Source organism: Lissotriton helveticus, chromosome 9 (genome assembly GCF_964261635.1).
Source record: "Lissotriton helveticus chromosome 9, aLisHel1.1, whole genome shotgun sequence".
Classification (NCBI taxonomy): Eukaryota; Metazoa; Chordata; class Amphibia; order Caudata; family Salamandridae; genus Lissotriton; species Lissotriton helveticus.
The window spans coordinates 865,629,195-865,656,663 of record NC_136070.1 but is presented as its reverse complement, the minus strand read 5'-3'; the positions used below and the strand labels follow the sequence as shown (position 1 = coordinate 865,656,663).

The 27,469-nt window shown below is 43.6% G+C and overlaps 1 long non-coding RNA gene across 1 annotated transcript in view; it reads right to left on the bottom strand.

Moving 5' to 3' along the window:
- LOC144783018 (uncharacterized) overlaps positions 1 to 27,469 on the bottom strand; it is a 621,918-nt gene that overhangs the window by 20,546 nt on the left and 573,903 nt on the right. The gene's annotated exons all lie outside the window — the stretch shown is intronic.

Here is a 27,469-nt window from a genome sequence, read left to right as displayed (position 1 = left end):
ATTCATGTAAAGACAATTTGGAACAAGATATCTCCCACGAACTTTGTGGTTCAAACCCTTTGTTACAAGAATACTTTGTGGAACTTTGTGAAATAAACATTGTTTTACATGGAACTTTTTAAGAATCGAACAAAGGAAACCATTGACAGCAAGGCAAACAGTAAATCAAGGACTTGCACAAATTACCTGCTGTACTTTGATGTAAAAGTACAGTATTTGTTGTATAAAAAGTCTGGAAATGTGTGAAAAGTGATTTTGCTATTAAAAATGTAGGCTTTAGATATATTAAGGTGAATGTTAGATGTTGGTAATTCTGATAATGATATTCGTTTGATTTTACAGAAGTTTTACAGTAATAGAAAGCACATCCCAGAACAGTAACACATTCCAAACCTGGAAGCTAAAGACCAGGATCCAAGAGGTACTTTTAGAAGAGAATTTCTAAATAGATTAAGGGTTAGTCAGGAACACATTTAGGGATAGGTTGCACTTATATGTTCTTTGTTTATGTTTCATTAGGCACCAGTTTCTACAGAAGTCAGAGAGGGCAGCAGATTTTAGCAGCACTTCTACAGTGGAAACGCAAGAACGGTGTTGCCTCTCTTTTTTTATATTATCCACTTCCCCTTCCCTTGAGCTTCTGGTTCTTAGTGCACTGTTTAAAACTAGTGTGCTGGAACAAGCAGTTTCAGGGTGGGGTCGGACTGTCTTCAACCTCCATCAGAACTGAACAGAAACTCAGGTGAGCTGGGCTTTGACATATACATAGGCCATTGAAACTCAGAGCAATTCAACATACTGTGGAATAAATTATTTGAACCAAAATGTTTTTTTTATGAAACTGTATAATGAATATTACATTGATTAATTTCATTTATATCTGTTTTTTGGCAGAAAAATGATAAGATTGTATCGTGACAGCTAAAGTTTTAAGTCTTGAAAAAGGTGGTATAAATTTAAGATAAACCATTGAAACGCGTCAACGCAAAAGGAGAGTACAATCGAAAAGGACAGCCACAGAAGGGTTGAAATACAAATTGAGAGTATTGGCCCCAGGGGTCCCAAAATCTATGTACAATAGAACTAGATAATTTTTATGTCTCTTGTTGTTCTTGTCTCTATTATGTAAATGTATAGGCATTTATATAGCGCACTACTTACCCGTAGGGTCCCAAGGCGCTTCGACCGCTGCGAAACCCTTCCTGGCTTCCCTGAGAGATGGTCCCTTAATGGGTATCTCCAGGGTGAGACCAGGCATCCCCGGCGGTCTGGTGGGGCCGTTAGTGAAGATGAGGCAAGCTAATGCCCAGAGTTGCCGAGTGTGATCGCTGATCAGAGTGGGCACCGAGGCGAGAGAATTATCGAGTCCACTGACCCTGGTCCAGAAACCTGCCGCGCCGGGAATCGAACCCTGGTCCCGGGCCGTCCTCTGCTCTCGGGTCTGCCGCCTCTAACCAGTGAGCCACACTACTTCACTATGCAGGTCATAATTGATTTATATTAAATGTGTACATGTTTCAGTTATGATTTATGTATGCTTGGATTTTAATATTTGTGAAAGTATCTAATGTGATAGTGCTTTGCACACACTTGCACAAAATGTGCTGTTTTTAAAGGAAGCTTACTGAAATTACCGAAGGTATACAAATAAAGAGAAATGTTTTTTTAGAAAATAATTTTTGTTGTTGTAGTATTTGATATTTGTTGATTATAGTTTAGAATTACTGTGCTGCATAGTAATTGGATATACTGGACAATCGTGATCAAGGGAACCTTTCTTTTAACTCGGTATATGTACCTTAATTCCCTTTGTTAATCTAAGGGTTCCCTCTCATTATTCTTTGTAAACTAATCAGCTCATCTGCATCCGTTCCACCTGTTTTTAATGGTCACTGGTTTACCTTTAATAAATTAGTTGATAGGTTAAAACCGGTTACCTTTTAAATTGCACCCAAATATCACTTTCACTTCCATCCCCCCCAAAAACCTGCTCCGCTGTAATTCAGGCGTCGTAGTACAACAGAGGCACTCGGCCTCTCTGGTGGGAACCCAATGATGAAGCATATCACCAACTAGGTTGGTGAGTGAGGGTTCTTTTAAAAAACTTTTGTTTTCCCTTTGCTGTTTTATTTCTAGGTATGCCTAGCAAACTCAACTTTCACTCTTTTGTTGTTTCCTAGATATTTACAGGGGGTTCAAGAGTGCCTCTCTCCCTCCTTCTCTTGTTGTTGTTATATTATATCTCAGCAACCCATCCCAAATGAAGGGGTCTATTTGGATGGCGGGCGGATCGCACCCGCCGGGGCGGTGGGGGCAATCCGTCCGCCATCCACACATGAATGACCCCCTGCCATATTATGATGGCTGGGGGGTCCGCTGCAGACGGGCAGACCTTCCGCCGCTTTCCCGCCCGTCGATGAGTGGACCGGGCGGAAAAGGGGTGTAACATGGAGGCGATGTCTGAAAGACACCGCCATCCATATCAGCATGCAGGCAGAGATGTGCCTTTGCCATGGAAAGGCGTGCGGCTTTTGCTGCGGTGCCTGTCACCTTGTGCATGCCAATGCACATCGTGAATTCCCAGCATTGTGGCGGGCGGTGCTGTGAGCACCGCTGACCACATTGCTGGGAATAGGGTTGCGGACAGTCACGCATTCCGTTAAGATGGTGGGTGGACATCGTAATAGACCCCTAAGTGTCAGGACAGAGCGGGGCAAGCTCTGCCGAGGGGTAGCAGCAGAGAGCTATGCGCTTTTAAATGTACATGTCTCATTGGCCGGCCGTCTTGGGCTGGCCAGCCAGATATGCACATTTTAAAGTTGTCTAACCCAGCTGTCTAAGACAGCTGAGTTGGAGAAAGCACTGTCCTCCAGTGCTCTTAGGAGTGTTGCAAGAGGCCGCTCTATCCAATACTGGCGCTGCTTTCATGCTGTGATTGAGTAGAGCAATTTCCTGCTTCCGGGGATTCCAGAAGACGCCAGAGGGAGGAGGACCTCATGTTCCAAAGAAAGGAAGGTATGTTTATTTTATTATTTTTTGTTGTTGTGCCCACGTCGTCCCACCCTCAGTGCATGTCAGAAGCTACAGCTAATAGCACAACTGCTTGACAGTGCATTGTCTTAGGCAGTGTGGTAAAAAGTCATATAATTGGAGTCAAACCAATGGTGGACCGGACTCTTGACAGATTACTATTACCCATGAAAGTGTATTTATTTATGATAGCACCATCAAACTATTGGGTCATGGAGACATTTTACCCTTCTTTTACTTCTCATCAATCTTTTCGGTAATGTGCAGGTTGTGCATTATCTCTCACCAGGCGTAAAGTCTTGAGACTTTGTTTGCTAACATGTGACAGTGTGATTAGAAGCATTATAATAATAAATGGAAGGAAGAACATTACTAGTAGCCATTATTTACAGCCACTTGAAATAAGCCAACCTTAAGCTTTTTATGCTCTGGAAAGTCTCACCAGTTTGTTGCAGTTCCAGAATCTGCCCATTGAGGCTAGACTTTACAACATGGTGCATTTACATATGTACGGATGTGTTTTTGTTCATGTTTTTTGTAGTGCACAATACATGTTGCCTCTCAGATACATGGCAGCATTGCTTGGCACTAGTGTGGTCTTTAAGTAATCCCCAGTGGTTAAGGGTGCCTTGTCCAGTCAGTATTTCCATGTCATGCTCTTTGGTAGAATTGGCTACCATGGGTCCGTGTGTTGGTTCTGATATATATGAAGCAATCGACTGACCGGTGAAATGTGAGAAACCAAGGAGAGGATCTGAAAAGCATGTTTGATTCTTCTCTATCCCTTGGAGTCTCTGAAGAACTAATCATTTGTGAAGAGGATTGATAGGATGAGAAATCATCATGGTAGTTAATTGATTACTTTTCTTAGGAGTTCAGTCTTCTGGCATATCCTGAAACAAGGGTTGGGCATTGTTCAAGGGGTACTCTCTTTAGACTTTCAGTCTTCTACCAATGTGTTTCTTCCACTGTAGTCTCTGTCAATGCTCCCAGATAGATTGATTAACTGAAAGGGATGTAGGTGGGATGTAGTTGGAAGCACATTTATGGCAATACTAAGGTCCGGACTTCTGGAAGGCCTTGAGTATTGTGCACAATACTTGAACATCAACTCTCTAATCCATGGGAAGCAGTGCATAGGATTAAGCTTCTGTGCAGCATGGTCCTGTTGCGTGAGCAAAATGTAGCTTTGCAGCTCTGTTTTTTCGCCTCTCAATTTTATGGTCTGCCTGTCAAGAAGAAGTATACGTTGCCATTGTCTGTTGAATGGAGGGACAAGGCCCTGGATTAAAGATTTGAACTATTCACCTGGACTATGAAAAGTATCATCTCAGCTGTGAATTGCTGGGAGGTTCCATCACTACAATGTTGACTTGTGTAATGAAAGGGAAGGTTCTCAGTCAAAATAATGCCCAGGGATTTTACTGTTAATGATGGCTTTGGGGGTGACTAAAGTACATTGCCATTTAAAGGACATCAAAGCCAGTGAGCTGGCTGCCGTGAAGAGGACCTTCAAACTGAACCCACCAAAAGACATAAACTTCATGCAGGTATATATGTGATGTAAGCAGAAAATGATCTTTAATGTCAAAGTATGTTTATTGAGTTTCAAAACAGAAAAAGAAAAAGGCATGGCATATCAATGGATAATCAACAGGCAAGTTAGGCAAGCGGGACAGACAGACACGTCTTCCCTAATAAGCGTTAGGTGAGCAGGGTAATCATGCCCAAATGGAAAAGTGGTGCCCGGAAGTATAGAAAGTCCCCTAATCGGGGCCACAAGGAAACAAGCCAGCCCTAGGAACCCGCCGCCCCCCCCAAACACCCAACCTCAATGCCCCGCCCCCCCACCCCACCAGTACGCCAGTCGTCTATAGTAATCGTGTGAGTTGTAGCCAATCAGAACGCATCAGGGTGCCTCTGGTTGCGTTCGGTTCACAATGCAGTCTGTGAGCCGTAGGATACGAAGATATTTCGGGCAGGTGATTTCGTGGAATTCCCTTGAGAGCAACATCAGGAGCGGTTGCCAAGTGGTGCGGAATGCGTCAGTGGTATGTGTGAGTGTGGCCTGGATCCGTTCCATGCCCAGCGTGAACCACAGCTTGTGCAGCCAGCCATTGTGGGTGGGTGGGTTAGTGGAGCCCCAGAGCGACAAGACGTGCTGCGAAGCTGCCTGCATTGCAATGCCCATCTGTTTGCCGCGAGTCCATCTCAAGGGGAATGTAAGTGCATTAGGAAGCCCTAAGAGTGTGTATGCTGGGAAGCGTGGGATCTCGGTGTCGAATGTGGAGTCAATATCGTCCAGGACGACCCTCCAGTACTCCTGCAAGGCGGGACAGTCCCACAGGAGGTGAGTCAGTGTACCTCGGCTGCCACATCCCCTCCAACACATCGCGCTACGGGTCGGGTTGCCTTGATTGAGTCTCACTGGGGTAAGGTGCCAGTAGATAGCCAGTTTGATCGCCGATTCCCTGGCTTTGGTATTGCGGGTAGTGTGGGCGGCTCTGTAATATATATGGCTCCATTCCACTGAGGAAAGAGGTCGTCCAAGTTCTGCTTCCCAACGCCGCTGTCCAGCGGTCTTGTCAGGGTCTGCAGCAGGGGAGAGCATCCGATAGAGGTCTGAGATGAGATGTTTATCTGAGTCCTTGGATATGAGCCAACGTTCGAACGGTGTCATTTGCCGGCCCACCAGAGGGGCAACATCCGGACTTAAGAGCCAATGGCGAATTTGGAAATATTGAAACATGTGAGGGCCATCCACTCCATAGGCTTGCGAGATGTCGGCCAGAGAGAGGAACCCCTCCACATCGAAGAGGTGCCCGGCTGATCGGCAAGGCGTGTCACGCCATTGCTGGAACGCTCGCGCGTCTGTGCCGGGTGGGAATGCGGGATTGTCAAAGAGCGGGGTAAGTGGGGACGGGAAGGTCGTAAGGCCCCGTTTGACCGCTACCATGTCCCAGGTCGCCATAGTGGTCCGAGTGATGGGGGAGCGGAGGAGATAACGGGGTCTGTGCTGGCGAGTAAGGAACGGTATCTTCCACAGGGAGGTCTGTGCCATGGCCCTGTCCTGAAAGAGCCATCTCTTCTCTGATTCTGGCCGGTACCACTCCACCAGATATCGAATTTGCGAGGCCTGAAAGTATTGTAGCAGGTTTGGGATCCCGAGGCCGCCCTCGTCTACAGTCCTGTGCGCTATTCGTCGATGAAGTCTGGCGCGTTTCCTCTCCCACACGAATTGGTGAAGATCATGTTGGAGGTCAGCTAGTACTCCCATCGGCGGCGACACGGGGAGAGTCTGAAAGACGTATAATATTTTGGGTAGGACCGACATCTTTATCGCTGCGATCCTCCCGAGTAAGGAGAGAGGCTGCTTCGACCAACGCGCGAGATCAGCCCGGATCTGGTACGATAAGGTAGAGTAGTTGTGATTAATCGTCGAGATCGTGGAGGAGGTAAGGGTAATCCCCAGGTATGGCAATCGAGTGGTGGACCGCAGTTGACACCCGAAGTTAGGCGGTGGGGTGTTGGGAAGAGCATGGCTGCCAAGGGGCAGTATCAGGGATTTCCCCTGGTTGATCTTGAAACCGGACACCTCGCCGAAACGCTCCAGCTCCGCCAAATGCGCCGGAATGGAGCTAGATGGGCGGTCCAAAGCGGCGATTATGTCGTCCGCGTACAGTCCCACCACATGGGGCTCGTTGCCGAAAGACATTCCTATAATGTGGGGATTGTCACGAATTTTCTGCGCTAAGGGCTCTACATATAGAGCAAATAGGAGGGGTGAGAGGGGACACCCCTGGCGGGTTCCCCTTTGTATCTCGAAGGGGTCGGACTTGAGGCCACCCAGCCGGACACGTGCCAACGGACGGTGGCAGCAGCTCGCGATCCAGGCCTGAAACCGGTCGCCAAGGTGGTAGCGCCGCAGCACAGCTTGCAGGTAGGTCCAGTCGACACGGTCGAAAGCCTTCTCCGCATCGATGGCTAATAGGGCAGAGTCGGAGACCTGGAAGTGAGCTTTGTCCACGAGGTGCAGGAGCCTTTTGGTATTGTCACTGCACTGGCGGTTCGGGACAAAGCCCGATTGGTCCGGTTCGAGGATGCCCGGGAGGCAGGGGCCCAGGCGAGCCGCCAGTACTCCCGTAAACAGCTTCAGATCTAGATTGAGTAAGGAAATGGGGCGGAATGCAGAGCAGTGCGTTGGGGGTTTGCCCGGCTTAGGCAGGACCACAATGTCGGCTGCTAGCATATCGGGCGGGATGGAGCTCGGCCCTTCAAAGGAATTAAATAGCCTGGCGAGGACCGGCGCCAGGACATGGCCGAAGGATTTATAAAAGCCCGATGAGAAGCCGTCAGGGCCCGGGGATTTGAGCGGACGAAGGCGTGCAATGGCAGCGAGGACCTCGTCGGGGCGAATGGGGGCGTCAAGAGTTTCCACGCTCGCCGGGCACAACGGCGTAATATCGGCCGATTGTAGGTACTCGTCAATGGCTGTCGGTGACGTCACATCCGTGCTATATAGAGAGGCATAGTAGGAGCGAAAGGCCGAGGCGATCTGTGCATCCTCAGTAACTGCTTCGCCGGCGTCGTCTAGTAGCGACGTAATTTTGGAGCGTTGGAGTTTGGCTTTCAAGGCGCTGGCCAGGAGCCGGTCGGTGCGATTGCCCCCCACGTAGTACGTGTGGCAGAGGCGAAGAGCGGCAAATTCTGCCCTGTCGGTGTCGAGGCCAGCCAGTTGAGCCCGGGCGGCTTTAAGTTGGCGCCAGATTCTTGGGGCGCCAGTGCGGCTGTGAACTCTCTCCAGCTCCGCAACTTTGTCCGAGAGGTCACACCTTTTTTCTTTGCGAAGTTTGGCGTCTGCAGCTGATATCGCTATCAGCTCTCCCCTAACAACAGCCTTCAAAGCCCCCCACAGGGATGACATCGACACATCAGGGGTGTCGTTGGTGTCCAAATAATCTGAGATGCATTTATGAAGTTGGCGGGTTACCGCCGGTTTCTGTAAGAGGGTTTCATTAAGCCTCCACGACCCCGGAGCGCGCGGCGAACAGGGCACGTTAAGCGTCAGTTCCACTGCTTGATGGTCGGAGAGAAAAATTAACAACAAGGGGTGGTGATGGACAGAGTCTCTGAATTAAGCAGAAAACTCTCACCCAGTCAAGAGATCAGGGCTAGATCCAACACCGTTTTTTAGCTCACTGCATCATCCCAGTTTCAGAACCTGGCTGTATGCAAATTAGTCTGTTCCTGTCCCAGTGCATGATGGGAACAGGGCAAACCAAACTACAAAGCCAATTCTTACACTGGAAAGGAAACAAGCTACCGGGGACCGGTTTCTGGCATTTCAGCCTCTTCGGCCCGGCTTGCTTGAATCCTGATGGTGCAGTGAGCAAGGGACTCATGTCTGAGCATACCCTTCCACGCTTAGGGTGGACAAAATAATTAACAACAAGGGGTGGTGATGGACTGTTGTTGTAAATAAAATGATGGTCGGAGAGGGCAGCCGGGACTATTGACACCGTGGTGACGAGGGGAATGAGGGACGATGAGCCCATGAAGTGGTCTATGCGTGCATAAGTGTGGTGTACGTGGGAGTAGAACGTGTATTGCGTGGTAAGTGGGTGTGCGTGTCTCCAAAGGTCTGAAATGTCCCTATCATGCAACCAAGTAGTGCCCTTCTGCGAAATCGCCCCCGTGTCTCCATAACGGTGCCCCGACCTGTCCTTGACTGTGTCCATGACGAGGTTAAGGTCCCCCCCTAGGAGCATGTGTGTGTGGGGTGCTTGAAGCGTTTCTGAGATTGCGGATAGCAAGAAGGGTTCCTGACCTGTATTGGGGGAGTAGATGGAGCCAATCGCGTAGGTGGTGTTGCCGATCAGGAAAGCGTGGGCTAGAAGGCGTCCCTTGATTTCCCCTATTTTGGCCCCCACCTTGCCTTTAAAGCGCCGCGATATGAGGATAGCCACCCCAGCCTTCTTTGATGGGAGAGAAGAGAAAAGTTGCTGTGGGAAAGCGCGGGAGCGCCAGAAAATGATCTTTGTGTAATTTCATCATTCTTTTTTTTTTTACAGTTTTACATAGCGCGAACTTGACCCGGTATTGGGTATCAGAGCACTTTACATAGCATCAGTCGCGTTACATGAGGACACATTCATTTTTGCTTAATGCATCTGCAGTTTAGAAATGTCGGGGACCAAGTTTATATATAAATTCCATAATAAAAAATCAGAAAACAATGCCCAACATACACAGTACTTCAATTCTAGTCAGAAGTCCACATGATTTAAAAATCTAAAAACAAAAATCTAATGTCTCAAACAATAATATATTCATTGACCCAAGCCAGAAGGGGTGTCTGAATCAAGTTTCTTGTAGAAGTTTCTGAGCACCACTTTTCACCAAACCATTGTTTATATCCTCCTTGAACATAGACTTAGCAAGGATACATAGGGGTAGTGGGGGACACAAATAAGACTGACAAACTGGGACACAGTACAAGAGGAAGTAGCGTTGATTGGGGATGCAGACAAGACATTATTGCTGCTTTCAAGAAGGTTGTGATGCTACATAATGTTTGGAGCTGTTGAGATGCCAACTCTCAGACTGTCTGAACCTTTTCTACTAAGTCCAGTTATCCTAAAGCTGATTCATGAACCACTCTGGTTGGCCTCGAAACCTCCTTGACAGTTGTCAATGGCACATGATCTGGGAAAAAGGGAGTGGCCGACATGTTGGGTCTCTATGGTGTCAGGGCCAAATGAATTCCTCTGTAAGTAATTGGGTTATAGGTTGAGGGTGGTGACCACAAAGGTCACTAAATTAACTGGTACTTAACCCTCTGGAACCAAGAGGATTACATCAGATGGAGATACGTGTGAGAATAGTATAAAGGAAATATAACAACAATATCTACGACGAGCTTATCCGTTGGAAATTTTAACGATGGCAAAGGTGCAACATATGCAACGTGATCAATTGCTTAGAAAAGTGATGAAACGCAAAGCGCAAAGAGAAGTCTTCGTCATTAAATTTTCGACAGCAACACCTGCAATCAAACTTAGTATATTGAACAAAATGGGAGATTATTGAACAAGAAACAGATTTTAAAGAAGTGTTCACCTCCAAACCCATTTTTGCACACTCAATATCTAAAAACTTAAGGGAACTTCTGAAAAAAGGCGCTCCAATAGAGTGGTTACTCAGACTTTGGGGATGCGCAAATGTTTTAACTGCGGGCATTGTGGCAACATGATCGCGGGGAGCACATTTGCGCACCCACATACTTGTAAATCCATCAAATTGAGACACACATCCGACTGTAATTCTAAAATGGTGATTTACGCCATTAAATGTCCAAAACACACACCTAAAATTAATTACACAAATACATTAATTGAGTACACAACACTATAATATCCACAGCACACACCCAAATTAAACTATAAAATAATGTTTATAGCCTTTTTTGAGTAAAAATTATGTTCCCATATGCCTCTAGAAATAATCTTAGCAGTTCATAGAAAGAGAAGCGATAGTTTCATGCTTTGCGGTCATATCTTACTCGGTCATACCTTACTCTGATAATACATCGTAATGAGTTCATATTTAAATTTAGCATACAATGCTGCACTTGACAAAAAGAAGTCGCAGAAAATAAGAGATTAACAATAATAGGGATTGAACTAATCATAATACATTTTTGTTTAGAGAATAGTACAACCTATCCGCAAATATAATGTGTTGGCAAATTTCAATAAAGTTGTGTGATTCAAAACAAGTCCTAATAGCGGTATTAATTTAACTGCTATCTTTAGGATACGTCGTGTCAAATTCCATTGCACTTACTTTACTCTTTAATGAATCCTTCATAATTTTATGCAATTTAAATCAAGTTTCTTCTAGATTATTGAAATCAGCGAAGAACAATAAAGTTTGCAAATTCAAGACACTCTTCTCCGTGTTATCCGCGCCCCTCTATTGGCAAAGGGTGTCACCCCTTGTGTGTGCAAAGTGTAACAAATAAATAAAAAATAAATACAATAATCAAAATGGTCCAGATTCTTCTCACAATAGCCCATCCTTTAAGAAATCCCATAAGAGATTATACATAACTACTCAGTTAGAATTAATGATTATAATAAAATCGGACAAATATTTGATGAACAATCTGTGTATGGGATACCAATACTTGCATACGACATCTGCAGATGTGGTCTCTAACACTGTGTTGGGGAACGATTATCATCTCCATCACCTCTCCAAACAGCTGGTCTGCGAAAGAGTGCTATGATCATATATCGCGATCCTAGTCGCCCCGACCCTTATACATTAAAAATGATAAAGGGAATAACGTGAAAAATGTGTCACCCAGCACATAATACATTCACAACCAGAATCCCATGGAAAAGACCACAATTGACCAAAAAGGAGTGACTCTCCTATGGTCTTGGTCCATTCCTATCTATTCTTTTTCTTACATATGGAAGTGTGTATTTCCAAAAGGAGGTTATTATCTTATGTGGGGGGCTAACTCCTGCCCACTGTTCAGTCTATGCGATGCCTTAGTATTTAGATCAATTATGTATCTTGATTCTAAGGTAAGTAGATGTTTCTCCCTTTCTCCCCCCCCAGGGTATATCATGACCTTGTCTACAGCAAAAAATTGCAACGGAATGCTGTTACTGTCATGTTTGTCATGGAAATGTCTGGCCACAGGATTGTTGAAATCACCCTTAGATATGGCACACATGTGTTGGAGAATTCTAAGTTTTAATTGCAACCTGGTGCTTCCAACGTACTTAAAGCCACAAGGACATTCTAGTACGTATATGACAAAGTCACTGTTTCATGTGATGTGTTTGTTAATCTTCTTCGTCCTGCCTTGCTCATCCTTATAGTTACTGCCTTTTCTGCTGTTTTTACATGCCTTATACAAATTGCATTTGGTAAAGCCTTTTGATAGATTTAACCAATTGCCTGCGGTGCTATCCTGTTGGTAACTATGGACCAGCCGGTCCCTTAGTGACCTTGGTTTTCTATATGTGATGTGCAGTGATTTGCCCACATGTTTGCCTATCATTGGATCTGTCTCTAGCAGACTCCAATGGTGTATCATCAGTTTTTTAATCTGAAATGATCTTTTGTTGTAAGTCGTGATCACTCTGGGGGCACTTGTCTCTTCTTTCTTGCTTTTGTTCCTAAATAGGAGTTCATCTTGTGTACTTCTGCTAATCTTTTTCTTGGCTTGTGCCAGTACCTTTGCACTGTAAGCATGTTGCCTGAACCTGGTCTCCATGATAGTCTGCACTTTTGTGAACCCCTCATTTGTGTTGCAATTACAACGAACTCTAATGTACTCGCCATAGGGAATACTGTTAATTAGGGGTGCTGGGTGGTTACTATTGGTGTGGAGGATTGTGTTACTTGATATTTCCTTTCTGAATAGGCTGGTGACTATTTGCATGTTTTTGATGGAAATAGCCACATCTAGACATTCACAGTAGCTGGTACTTATCTTATGTGTGAAGCTCAGATTTAAGTTGTTTCTTCCCAGCTTGTTAATAAACTCCAACGCTAGACTTTGTGCTCCATCCCAGATCAGGAAAAAGTAATCTATGTACCTGATCCAGATGGGGATGTGGTCTGTGTACAAGTCATTTTCTGCGACCCATACCAACTTTTCCTACAACCAGCCTAGGAATACATTTGCCAGGATGGGGGCGAAACAGGTTCCCAAGGCAGTCCCTGATGTTTGTCGCTATAGGATTTTATGAAACAAAAAGTTATTTTGTTCCAGGCAGTACAGCATCATTGTTTCCAACATCGCAGTATGTTCCCCAAATTATATGTTACGGCTTTGCAAAAAATACATGCATGCTTCGATCCCCTTTCTTTGGTCAATGCCTTTGTGTAATGAACACACATTAAGTGCTATCATAGAAAAGGTATTCTACCATTTTATATCATGCATGCATCGCAAAAAGTCAGTACTGTCTTTACAGTAAGATCTTGAATCCACTACAAAAGGAGATAACAAGAGATCCAAAAAGATGGAGGTGTTTTCTAACAACACCCCATTAGATGAAACAATAGGTCTTCCTGGTGGTCTGATGGGATCCTTATGGATTTTTGGAAGCAAACATAGGCATGGGACTCGTGGATTTTCGGTTTTCAAGAATTTCAATCCATCATCGTCTAGGAGTCCAGGGGCCAGATGTAGGTCACCAAATACCGGTCGGTAACGGCCGATTTTGGCCGTTACCGACTGGTATTTGGTGATTGAGATGTAGGGGGCCTTAAATTTACCGATTCGGTATATTTACAGAATCGGTAAATTTACAGATTCTGTAAATTACTGAATCGGTAAATTTACTGAATCTCAAATTTGTGATGTAGGTGGCACTGAAAACAGTGCCACCGGCCCTTAAAAATTCGCTATTTACCATGACATACTATGTCATGGTAAATAACGAATTCCTGTGTACATGCACATCTGTGCATGTACACCTGTGCCATGTGGCACACATACATGCCCTTTGGGCATGTATGTGTGCCACATGGCACACAAGCCAGAATCAGGGGTGCAACAGGGTGTCAAAGTGACACCCTGTCCCCCTTGCAAATTCGGTAATTTTACCGAATCGGTATTTACGGATTCGGTAATTGAAATTGATTCCTATGGGCCTCAAGGCCCATAGGAATCAGTGGCAATTACAGAATCGGTAAATACCGATTCATTAATTACCAAATCATACCGATTCTGTAATTAATTCGGTAAAGTTACCTACATCCCGATTGCCAGTTCTTAAATACCGAATCGGTATGATTCGGTATTTAAGAATCGGTAATCTGGGATTACCTACATCTGGCCCCAGATGACCACAAACCTTGAAGGAGCTCATGATATTTAGTGATTGATGATTTGTATACTTGCCACCCAATTTCTTTATAGTACGTAGTATCAGCCAATTGTCTTAAGGCCTCAGTTCTGTACAATTCCCTGTCCATCACTTTGATATTTGCGCCCTTGACTGAGGGCTTTATGACATACTGGGGTCATTTTCCAGATTTCTGAGCACTCGACGTTGTGTGTTGGTTATATTGTCCCATTGTTGGCAACTTCATTGTTTCCTAATTTTCTTCAGTTCATATGTCATGGCAATACTGAACACTTCGATATTAGCATGTGGGATGTTTGATTTGAACCTTGACTTCAACTTGAGGCCACTATGGTTGGCCTTATTTGCTACAAATCCTATTTCTGCCAGTGTTGTCTCTAGATCCTGCAATCTCCCTTCTTCCCTATTTGCTTCCAGTTCATGCATGTTCAGAATGAAATCAATCTCACCAATGTGGACTACTGGAGAGTCCACCAGTGTGATGCTGCAACTAGATATTGTTTTTTGACCAGCCATCATTTTTTACATCTTTAGCAGTTTCAGCCAATGGGACAGATCCAGCTGTAGTACTGATTTTTTTCTGTAGTAAGTACTCTAGGTGATAGATTTACAATGGATTTATCATTGGGATTGATATTGTTTCCCCTCCATATGCATTTGGTCCTTCCCCCTCTTTGTTTGGTTATTCAGAATCCTTCTTGGTTTTCTTTTCCTCTTCCTCTTTTTGGATCCCTTTCTCTTCCTCTGCCCCTGGAAGCCGGCTTCTCAGGCAGCCCTTGATCCTTCTTTTGCTTCAGTAGTTGGAACTCATGTAAGATGTTTAGAGGATGTGTGCCTAAAGGGACACTTGGGTTAAGTCCTTCTGTATCTGAACTTAAAGCTGAGCTTGAACCATTTGATAAGGTTTGCTGTTGCATATGGTTTTGTGGAACCGGAGGTCCCTTTGTTCCCAATCAAATCGTTTGGTATTTATTAGAATATGGCCTTTGGCATAATCTTTCTTTTTTTTTTTACTGAATACGGATAGTAACTTTTGTCTCTCCGCTACCCAACACTTTGCCTAATGTTGCACTCACTGGAGTGGGAATGGTAAAATTTAATTCTCCACTGTCCAGCACTTTCCCTACTGTTGGACCCACTGGAGTGGGCATAGTAATCTTTACCCTTCCGTTATGCAACACTTTCCCTACTGTTGCGCTCTTTAGAGTTAGAATAGTAATTTTTACCCTTCCACTAACCAACACTTTCCCTACTGTTCTACTCACTGGAGTGGGAATAGTAACTTTTACCCTTCCGGTATCAAGCACTTTCCCTACTGTTGCACACACTGGAATGGGAATAGTTAATTTTACCCCTCCCCTTTCCAACACTTTCTGTACCGTTGCACTCACTGGAGTTGCAATATTAATTTTTACCCCTCTGCTATCCAACACTTTCCCTACTATAGGTCTCACTGGAGTGACAATAGTACATTTTACCCCTCCACTATCCAACACTTTCCCTACTGTTGCACTCACTGGAGTGGGAATAGTAATTTTTACCTCTTCGCTATCCAGCACTTTCCCTACTGTTGACCTCAGTGGCGTGGAAATAATACATTTTACCCCTCCACAATCCAACTTTTTCCCTACTGTTACGCTCACTACAGTTGGAATAGTGAATTTAATTCCTCTGCTATCCAACACTTACCCTACTGTTACACTCACTGGAGGAGTGCTAATAGTTATTTTTACCCCTTTGCTATCCAACACTTTCCCTACTATTGCACTGATTGTATTGTGAAATTCAAGTTTAAATATTTTTTAATGTGTTAATTTGTTGTAGATTTTGTATTGTTTATATTTTAATCATAAATATATATTTTTTGTTTTTTATATTCCTTTACACTTTTAACATAAATTAAAAATATTAGTTGAATATTTTTTAAAGTAAATATATATGTATAAATTGTTATCTTTGTGTGTTTATTTTTGTAATATGTATTTGTTATATTTTATTAAAATTATATTACATGTATTTTATTTAAATTACATTCAATATTTTTTTATTTTATATGTATATAAAAGTCAATATTTTATACATCTATGTTTTTTACATCAATATGTTTTAGTCAATATTTTTGTTCTTACCTGTTTAAGTATAGGAGTCAATATTTTTGTTGTCTATATTTTTTACTCAATATTTTTAACATCGATATTTTTTACATCGATGTTGTGTCAGTGAACCTCTAGAGCTATCACTGGTTGCATTATCAGATTTGTGGCAAATGTTGCAAGCCTTAAAAAATGGAAATATTTAAAAATATATATATTGCATTTATTCAAAAAAACTTTAAAATGCATTTTCACATTGTCTTCATATGTGTTTCTTTTGTTATTGGTGGCCATCATTATTTTCTTTTTGGGTGTATTTTGAAGTGCCTTTGAGTGACCATGTGTGTTTCTGGACCTGCTCCTAAGCTTAGATGGAGTAATATTATTTTGTGCCGGTTTTGGCTGAAGTAACTTTTGTAAAATGTAGTTTGTGAACGGCAATTATCTCATTCTTTTGTGAGTCCTTTTTTTATTTGCATTTCCCTCCTTAGGCTCCTACTGACACACCATTAAACCTCACCCATTTAGAAGAAAATAGTTCTAATCTTCTATACACTCCCAAATGTTCCTCCTACATTTACTATAAAAGCATGCATGTATGCGGACACCCCCATAGACAGGAGAGGTGTGGAGGAGGGCTCCGCATGTAGGCTTGTGACAGTATTTTGTAGTACATGAATTGTACTATTGCAGTACTCCTAACTGTACTACAATGTGCAGTTTGTGACTGACAGACTCACACTATGTTGCACTTTCAGGTGTCAAAGCAGTAATGTGCAACTGAAAATAGAGTTGTGCCTGTTCCATCTGATAGCAGATTGTGATATAAACGGTTAGGTCAACAACCTGAAACACTGATAATGCTGATTTAGAACAATGAAATGCTGCAAGCTCCACTGACGGCAATATAGTGGCAAAGAGCCAATAGCGACATGTTCCGCTGTGTTATTTCATTGTCTGTTTCCACCTGCCTAATTTACAGCATTCCACCCTCAGTCGGTGGAGTGTTCTAATAGCATAATAGAAAAGCAATTCCTGTCTTGGGATACACAATTATTAAAGACCTTCTCCATCAGTATAGGTCCTTGCCTCTGTCTCGGGCCTGTAATTTGGGTGGCAAGTCTTTAACAACCATTGAAACGTCCAGCAGTGGACTGCTGTGTCATATTGTAGAAGAAAGCCAACATTCACTGGTTTCTGGAGGGGGGTGACTTTGTACACCCGGAGAACATGGTCTGCTCCAAGATTCCTCTGTACATTGCCAAAGGATGTGCTTTGTGGAATCTTAGAGCGGTAATTGCAAACACAACAGTGATGGACAGAATGTGGGTCAGCGCTGATTTGCATATCGCCATTGTCTAACCCAGGGTGGTGTGGAGTGGAAAAACGGATGGATTTGGGCCCAGATCTTTGGACTGGGGTGAATGTGTGACATTGATCCACATTCTGTCCATCATTGTTGTGTTTGCAGTTACCGCTCTAAGTGTACTGGGGATGCTCAGACGTGAGTCCCAGGCACTCCACACCACTGGAATCAAGCTAGCCGGGCTGAAGAGAGGTGTTACCTCGAAACCGGGCCGGTCCTCGGATGCTTGTTTCCGTTCTGGGAAGGACATGGCTTTTGTAGTTCGGACTGGACTGTTCCCATGGGGCACAGGGTCAGCGCTGATTTGCATATCGCCATTGTCTAACCCAGGGTGGTGTGGAGTGGAAAAACGATGGATTTGGGCCCAGATCTTTGGACTGGGGTGAATGTGTGACATTGATCCACATTCTGTCCATCATTGTTGTGTTTGCAGTTACCGCTCTAAGTGTACTGGGGATGCTCAGACGTGAGTCCAGGCACTCCACACCACTGGAATCAAGCTAGCCGGGCTGAAGAGAGGTGTTACCTCGAAACCGGGCCGGTCCTCGGATGCTTGTTTCCGTTCTGGGAAGGACATGGCTTTGGTAGTTCGGACTGGACTGTTCCCATGGGGCACAGGGTCAGCGCTGATTTGCATATCGCCATTGTCTAACCCAGGGTGGTGTGGAGTGGAAAAACGATGGATTTGGGCCCAGATCTTTGGACTGGGGTGAATGTGTGACATTGATCCACATTCTGTCCATCATTGTTGTGTTTGCAGTTACCGCTCTAAGTGTACTGGGGATGCTCAGACGTGAGTCCCAGGCACTCCACACCACTGGAATCAAGCTAGCCGGGCTGAAGAGAGGTGTTACCTCGAAACCGGGCCAGTCCTCGGATGCTTGTTTCCGTTCTGGGAAGGACATGGCTTTTGTAGTTCGGACTGGACTGTTCCCATGGGGCACAGGGTCAGCGCTGATTTGCATATCGCCATTGTCTAACCCAGGGTGGTGTGGAGTGGAAAAACGATGGATTTGGGCCCAGATCTTTGGACTGGGGTGAATGTGTGACATTGATCCACATTCTGTCCATCATTGTTGTGTTTGCAGTTACCGCTCTAAGTGTACTGGGGATGCTCAGACGTGAGTCCCAGGCACTCCACACCACTGGAATCAAGCTAGCCGGGCTGAAGACAGGTGTTATCTCGAAACCGGGCCGGTCCTCGGATGCTTGTTTCCGTTCTGGGAAGGACATGGCTTTTGTAGTTCGGACTGGACTGTTCCCATGGGGCACAGGGTCAGCGCTGATTTGCATATCGCCATTGTCTAACCCAGGGTGGTGTGGAGTGGAAAAACGATGGATTTGGGCCCAGATCTTTGGACTGGGGTGAATGTGTGACATTGATCCACATTCTGTCCATCATTGTTGTGTTTGCAGTTACCGCTCTAAGTGTACTGGGGATGCTCAGACGTGAGTCCCAGGCACTCCACACCACTGGAATCAAGCTAGCCGGGCTGAAGAGAGGTGTTACCTCGAAACCGGGCCGGTCCTCGGATGCTTGTTTCCGTTCTGGGAAGGACATGGCTTTTGTAGTTCGGACTGGACTGTTCCCATGGGGCACAGGGTCAGCGCTGAATTGCATATCGCCATTGTCTAACCCAGGGTGGTGTGGAGTGGAAAAACGATGGATTTGGGCCCAGATCTTTGGACTGGGGTGAATGTGTGACATTGATCCACATTCTGTCCATCATTGTTGTGTTTGCAGTTACCGCTCTAAGTGTACTGGGGATGCTCAGACGTGAGTCCCAGGCACTCCACACCACTGGAATCAAGCTAGCCGGGCTGAAGAGAGGTGTTATCTCGAAACCGGGCCGGTCCTCGGATGCTTGTTTCCGTTCTGGGAAGGACATGGCTTTTGTAGTTCGGACTGGACTGTTCCCATGGGGCACAGGGTCAGCGCTGATTTGCATATCGCCATTGTCTAACCCAGGGTGGTGTGGAGTGGAAAAGCGATGGATTTGGGCCCAGATCTTTGGACTGGGGTGAATGTGTGACATTGATCCACATTCTGTCCATCATTGTTGTGTTTGTGGAATCTTAGGATACATGGGCTATGCTTTCGGATTCGCCAAAGACAATGCCATTCATCTAGAGAATATTCTCATTATAATGGCTGTATACAGTGGAGCATTGCATTGATAGCATCCCATTTAAATCATTGCAAACCATAAAACAACACTGAAGAACGTTATGGAAGTCATGGCTCTTTACAAATGTTTATGGTATCATGTCATTGAAAAAATATAACGTGGCATTTCGAATATTAAGAAGTAATCCCCAAACATTAAGGTACAAAAAGTGCATCTGTAGGAGATTGGTTATTGTTTTGCAGCCCTTCTCATTTAATGGGTAGCATTTGTCCCAAAACATTTTCCAACCATAGTCTTTATATTTTCAAGATATTTTGAATACTCAGTCGTATTACATTCATTTACATTTATTGATTTCTTGTTTACTCGTTGCTCATATTGCAATCTATGTAAAGAGGTCTGCCACACACGTCTTGCTTTTATACAATGAAATATAAGATTTATACTGGAATCATGACTCCTTACATTCTACACTGCAATGTCTATTATGAAACGAGACTCCTCATCATACACTAAATTATTATGGACAGGATTACTGATTGAGATAACACTTTCATAATTTGGGTGATACCTTGGCTCATCCGTTCTAGACGAATATTCTGAATCTTTCCTAAAATAAGACCTATTTCTCATCAATAAAACTCACCATAAACTACAAAAACATTTTAAGACTGTCACACTAGTGATTTCATCAAATGTAACTCCAATTATGACTTCACAATGTAGAGTTGCCAGAAATAACCCCCAACACACATTAAGTAGGATTCTCAAGAGTGTGCTTCATCATTATAAAATGCCCCCCAGATTAGTAATGAAATATCAAACAGAGTAACAACTGCCCTCTGCTTCCAAGGGGATAACAGTAAAGAACAGTGAATCTACTCATGTCTGAAAAAATTATCAGCCAAATATCAGTGTTTAATGTAGTTTGGAAGTACACTAATATTGTGGCATTACATCAGCTCTTTTGCTTCAGGAACACATTTTGTTTCAGAAACAAGCATTTCATTTAGAGTAAACAGAACCAACTCCACAAAACATTTCAGCGTCAACATTTTTTTTGTCCTGCCAAGACATTTTTCAATTTTTAATTGGTCCCTATTCACAAACTTGTCATTTTCTGCAACTTTCCATATGTTTAACTGCTTTGCAGGGAGAGGCTCTATAAGAAACGTCCATGCATTTCAATTGCAGGGTTGCAATGGCTACCATCACGCTAAGTTTGGCAGGAATGTACAATCGATGGTCACGGCAGGGATGAATGCCACATAGTCAAAAAAGTCTTGCGTATGTTAATAATGACAATGATTGTGCTAAGGTTTGCAATTATTATGCAAAGATTGACCTCTGATCGCACAAATTGATAGAAAAACTGATAATTATGCCTGTACTAGTAACTACTATGCCAGGGACATCCACAATTAAGACAATATTGTTAACTGTATGTCAAGAATGACCTGGGCAACCCTGGATCTTAATTCTGCCAGGCCAGGGAACTATAATACCAAAAGGTGAGTAAGAAAGCAGGTATCAATCCAGTGACGCAGTGTAAAAAGGGCCTGTTCACTACTGTTGATCACTATCCAGTATGCCGCTACCTCTGCGCTTGTGCTGCTTAAGTCCAGGTGAAGACAGTAGTCTTCCACTGTTGTGTAGCGTTTTAGGATCCAAGCGTAATTTACCAATTCATGCCCTTATATAGGTACAATTCACATTGCCCTTATATAGGCATAGAAATCATAACCATATTTAGACATAACCCATCCAGTCCAAATACAGGCATGGCTACTTCCACTAGTTCCGAAAAGCCACAACGATTTCTTGGAAAACTCGGCTTCAGCAGTCAGGGACTTCCCCTTTCTTGAATATTGATTTGTCCTAGAAATCATGGAGTTTTCAAAGAACTACCATTCCCTTGGGGTTCAATGGTGAGGTTATTATGTCCGACTTTACGTCAAACTAGGCACCTTCAAGGTATAAATATGCCTACACTTGCCCTAGCAAACACACGGTGGTTCGGAGCAGCTCGACTATCTACTTGCCCGACGCAGCTCACTACAGCAAGTGCCGAAGGAAGCCGACCCTCCAGCTGAGGCACTGACAGAGAGGCTGCCTTTCTCTCGCTGAGAATCCAGCTCCAGTGTTTCCAAGCTCCCCTTGCGGGATGTTGGGAAATCGAGTCCAAGACAGAGATACTAGACCTCCTCATTCTAAAACCAAGGTACGGAGCTGATTAGACCCTAAGAGAAATCTTGGATAGATTCTTGGCAAAGAAACTAAACCTATGCTACACCATACTTACTTCTTTCCTCATACTAGACCTTGGTTAGGTACATTGGGGTAGGCATATTTTGGAAGCACCAGTTGAGTACTTTTAGTCTTTGTTATTTATGTATGTATTTTATGGCTTAGAAACCATACCATGCTTTTACAGTATTATTTTATAATACTCTTCTTACTGTACGCATTATACTTTGCAACCAGTATTATGATTGTAGCAGTTCACTTTACTTGCAAGAGAAAGAAAACTGTTCAATAAATCCTTTTATTGATAACGCCCATCTCTCTATTTCTCGGCACCTCTTATGAAACGAAGCATGTGCGATTGACTGAGTAAAATATCTATCTATTGTTTCCACGACTCTGAAGATACGTTTTATCTTGGGGAAACAAAGTTGTCATGTTTATGCGGTTGTCAGAAACTAATCCCTTCTTGTTTATTCGAGAAAGTTTCTAGTGACCTCTGAGCTAGCTGGCACTCACAATTAAGTCTAATATATTCGATAGAGACCTAGTTGACCTAAGTCCTGTGTCAAATCTATAGGATATGTTATTCCAATGCGCAGAGCCTATTGGGAATATAGGAACTATAATACATGGCCCCCAACATTTGTTAAGGCACTAATTTAATGCTAGATACTAGAGTAACTCAGTCGTGCTTTTCACAGAGACCCCTTTTTTCCTGTGAAATACTCCAATAGACGTCTGGAGTGGGTAAAAAGGATAAAATATCCACCATAACTGAGTAGGATGAAAATCCTATGTATTAGTTTTTGTTTGTTCAACGTTGAAGGATACAGTGTTCCAAAATATTGTGCACCTTATATTTGTTTCCTTGAAACTTGCTCTGCAAAACTTTCAGTCAACAAAATGACTGAAAGGGAGAGCGGAGGGGCTGCAATAAATCTAGCAGCCTTTGACATTACCGTTTACCGGTTTCCAATAAACTGACCTGGATGCTATAATCATCCCGGAAAATTTAAGGAAAACCATCACTATAAAGCTTATAACAAATGGCCTATCATCGAGAGGTGGTAGGGTAATTTTTGTCATAGAGGTACACGAATATCAGCAGACAGAGGTATTCTATTCATGGATAGTTTTCCCAGAAGCAAATGCAGTATTGCATGGGTTTCACTTCTACAAAGTAGAGGATAATCCAATGGAATACACTCCTTTAGCGGATGTTGAAATTCCATTAACATACCAAGAGCACCAGCTCTGATTTAAAGGCGCCCTACAACATCAAAATTGGATTTCCAGGCTCGGTCCACTAGGTAGACTAGGAGCAACATGGCCGGTATTAACCAGCTATACACCACATCCTGCCATTGAAGAAATGTCAGATGCAGAACTATTAGATCAACTAAAACAACTAATCCAAATACATAGACAATTGGTTCAATATGTCATGCGGACTCTAACAGTCCAACCTCCTATAAGGATTCCACAACAAACCCCTTACCAGGGAAACACAAATAAAATTACACCACAGACTATACAATCAGTATATTTGCCCGCAAAAAGGGAACAAATTCCATTCTGGATAGCTCCAAAGATTACTCAAATCGAGGCAGTATTTCCTGACAGTACACCCCATGAGAAACACAGGATTCTAACAATCTGTTTACCAATGGGGATCGCACCACACTTGGAGGACTGCGACACGGGGTACAGTCTTTGCTGCAATCTACACAAAAACACATGGTGTTCCGTCTATGGCGGTGACACCAGACGTCCTGAAACAGATTCAAAATGAATACGGGGCAGAGCCTGCTTTGAATCTGGGTATGAAATTACTGAAAGATTTCAAACAGGTCTCAGCTATAATATTAGCTAATAACAAAGGTGAAGCAGCATCCGTGGCGATCCGCCAAAAATTAAGAGAATTTGACATAACTGAGCAACTATATGAACTGGCCAGAATAATAGAAAAATCCTATGAAGAACAAGGTAGAGATAGTTTGGGTGGGAAACCAGTTAAGCCCCAACTAATAGAATGTCCTGAAAAGGTCTTTATTAAAAACACTCTCACTACTCCTAAAAAGAAGTGGGAAAATACTAAACAGTCCCTTCCTAAAGAGAAGCGTTCTCAATCCAGAGGTAGATCTCCTCAAAAGGAGCCCTCTGAAAAGCAGTATAACCTCAGGAACAGAGATAATTTGAGAAAACCTGATAGATATCAAGATACTGATACACGTTCCTCTTGTACCTTTCAGACTTCCTCACAGAAATCGGAAAGAAGAGGACAGTCAGAACACAAGGAAGAACACGTGAAGTCCAAAGACGATCAACACGTTACAAAAAATAAGAAAACCCAATTCACCAAAAAGAAGGTAGCAGGTCTAAAAATCAGACATGCCAAGGATCTTGAGGACACAACTCAAGAACGGGGAGTGGGCCCAGACAATTCTGGACAGTGCAGCAGAAGTCACCATAGCTCGCAGGATCTTGAAGGATCATCTGGAGACAGTGGACTTGAATGAGTACATTCAAGTTGAAACAGCTTATACCAGGGTTAGTGTACCCCATAAGTTATATGAAGTAACACTCTGGATGGAGGGGGACATAACCAGGAAAATAAGAGCACTCTTTTGGGAGAAGCTCTCTAAGGGTTATGACATTCGTCTAGCTGAAAAAGACTGGCCACCAAAATTTGTCATGGAGTGCCGACATGGCGAAGACATCATTATGCCAGCCTTGTCCAATCATATTCCAATTCACTTAAAATAGACCTATGCCAGAAAATGGGCTATAGCCCAGGCTCCAGCATTATATAAAAATCGTGTGGGATGGGATGAGGATTCTCCTCACCATAAAATCCAGTTAAAAACTCAACCAACTGCACAGAGGCAGTACCCAGTAAAGCAAGAAGCTAAAAGCAGGTCAGGGAGCTCTTAGATCAACTTGAATACCAAGGGGTGATTGAAACATGCACCTCATCAATGAACAATCCTTTGTTTCCTGTCTCCAAACCAGACAATACATGTCGTCTAGTTTTGGATTACAGACATTTAAATTCTTGTTGCAAATATGAGTTATCAAGTGAAGGCAAAAGCCTGGCAGTGAACTTTTTAGAGAAGTGTGCGCTGCTCCAACCTCCAAAAATGCTGAAAAACTGACAGTCAATTCTAGGTTTCCTAAATTTCGGAAGAACTTACATTCTAAACTACGCAGAAAGGGTTAAACCTCTCTACGAATTAATCAAACCTGATTTCAAAACAACTAATTGGACTCAAAAACACACCAAAATTTTGCGTTCAGTGCAAACAGACATGTTAGCAATATCACATTTACAGACACGTGTAAACGTACGCAACCTTGTAATCAGAATAATCCCTGGAAGATGCGGATTCACATACTTAACCTTTAATGAAGGGGAACAAGTACCAATTGCTTACAAATCACACTTGCACACACAAGCTGAAATGAAATTTACTTCAACAGAAAAAATTCTGACAGCAGTTCAAACTGCAGTAGCAAAAGAGAGAGCTCTCGCACCTGTACCTGCCTTAGAGGCAGTGACAAAAGCAAGCATTCCGAATGCAAAGGCTTTACATCCGAGATGGATACAATGGGTTAACTCTCTTGCTGCAACAAACATTGAATACTTTTTCGTCCCTTATTTCAAAACACTAAAATGTCTACAATACGAACAAGAATGTCGACTGCCCACTTAGATTCTGCCTCAGAACAGTACAAATGTATAATTTATACAGACGGATCAGCACAGCCCGCATCAAACAAGCTTATAGTGGTGCGTGCGCGATTGTTAAAGGTCACTGGCGCGATGGTAAGTTCTGACCTATGGTCACAAAAACTCAATCTCTCGGAGACTGTACAGCTCAGCGAGCTGAACTACAGGCTTTCAAGATGGCGCTGGAAAATACAGATCGCGAATTCCCCACACTCCGAGTGTGCGATTCGTATTACTGCGTTCAATGTTACAATGAATACTTGCGGAACTGGGTTCAAAACGGTTGCTTTGGAAACAAGTAGTTCTATTACAGACAGAACTACAAAAGACTCACGTGATCCATACACTGAGTCATCAGCGTGATGGCGTTCACGTTGCAGGGAATTCATTGGCTGATGAAGCCGCAAAGGCAGCTGTGCAAACGGCTTCCGTAGCTGCAATCACTCGTTCTAAAACAAAAATAGACGGTAAAATATTGCAGGCTGTCGTCGCTTCCAACAAAGACAGCGGTAAAACATTACCAAAAGGCTTTCCACTCAAATACCCATATATAACTGATGCAAATAATGTTTCTTTTGCTGGAATCCCTGGAGTGGGGGACAGGGTAATTCCAAACATGGATCATAGATTAGGACTAATCTTAGCAGCACATGAAGGGCTTGCCTCTGCACATGCAGGTGTTTCGGCTACAGTGTCATCATGAGGAAACAAACCAAAAACTATGTTTTGGGATGTGAAATCTGCCAAAAAAGTTTCAACAGTAAAACGCCCGGCGCTGACACCCCTTCTAATTTCAGATAAACCATTAGCATGTATTTACCTGGACCACTGTGGTCCCTTACAAAGGGATGGTAACTATAAATATATCATTATTGCAGTGGATTCCTGCTCAAGATATATTTGGATGTGGCCTCAGCGCTCGGCTGACGCCCCAACTGTTATAAAAGATTTGCGAGTCTTTATCGGCACATACGCAGTCGGCATGCTACATTCTGACCAGGGTCCTGCGTTTAGCTCTCGAGCTTACAAAGAGGCCATAGCCAGCATGGGCGTTGCATTGCGTTATTCGAGTCCATTCCATCCTGAGGGAAATTCTGTAGTGGAAAGAAAAAACTGGGACATAAAGCAATCTATAACAGCTAGGGTGTTAGGCTCGGATGATGGGTGGGTCAAACATCTAATAAGTGTCCAACGTAGTTTCAATAATCTGCCAAGAAATTCTCTGGGTGGAATCACTCCATATGAAATCCTTTGTGGTACTAGAATGCTTGTCCAGGACCTCGATCGTCACACTTCAGTGGTGGAACAAAACCCTTTGATATCAAAGACCGTTTGGCTGTTTTGCAGGACTTAAATGAAACAAGAAGAAGTCTAAGCAACACATTACAGAAGCCAACCACCACGGAAGGAGAACCACCCATCAAAGCAAGGCCTGTCTGGATTCCAAAGATTGGGGATCTAGTCAGAGAAAAGATTGTGGATAAGAAGGAATTTGGGCCTTCTTACAGAAAACCAGTACCTGTGCTAGCAATCCACAGATCAAGAACAGTGTTACTGCCGCCCCTTGCTGGAAGAAAGGAGACCGGGTTTGTGTCCATCGACCTGGTAAAACCACATCATGTGGCCAATAATAAGTAGTAGGCCCAGTGGACTCCAAAGATGTAGCAGAAGACCAAATCTTGCTACTATCCAAGAGGTTCAAACTGAGAGACTCATCGCCTTTGAAGAATCTGCAGTAAGAAAAGAATGACTATGCAACAAAGCAATGTAACTTGTGGCTCTTGAGACCCAAATAACAGTTCGTCAAGAAACTCCTGTCTACAATGATATAGCCTCTGACTATACTAATATGACAGCGATTTCAAGTAATCCTGATGCAATACCAACAATTGACAGAACTGCCTCTAGATATTTCATCAACTTTGATATGTTTTCTGAAGATCTCAGTGAGCACGAAACGACGCCAGCAAATAAAA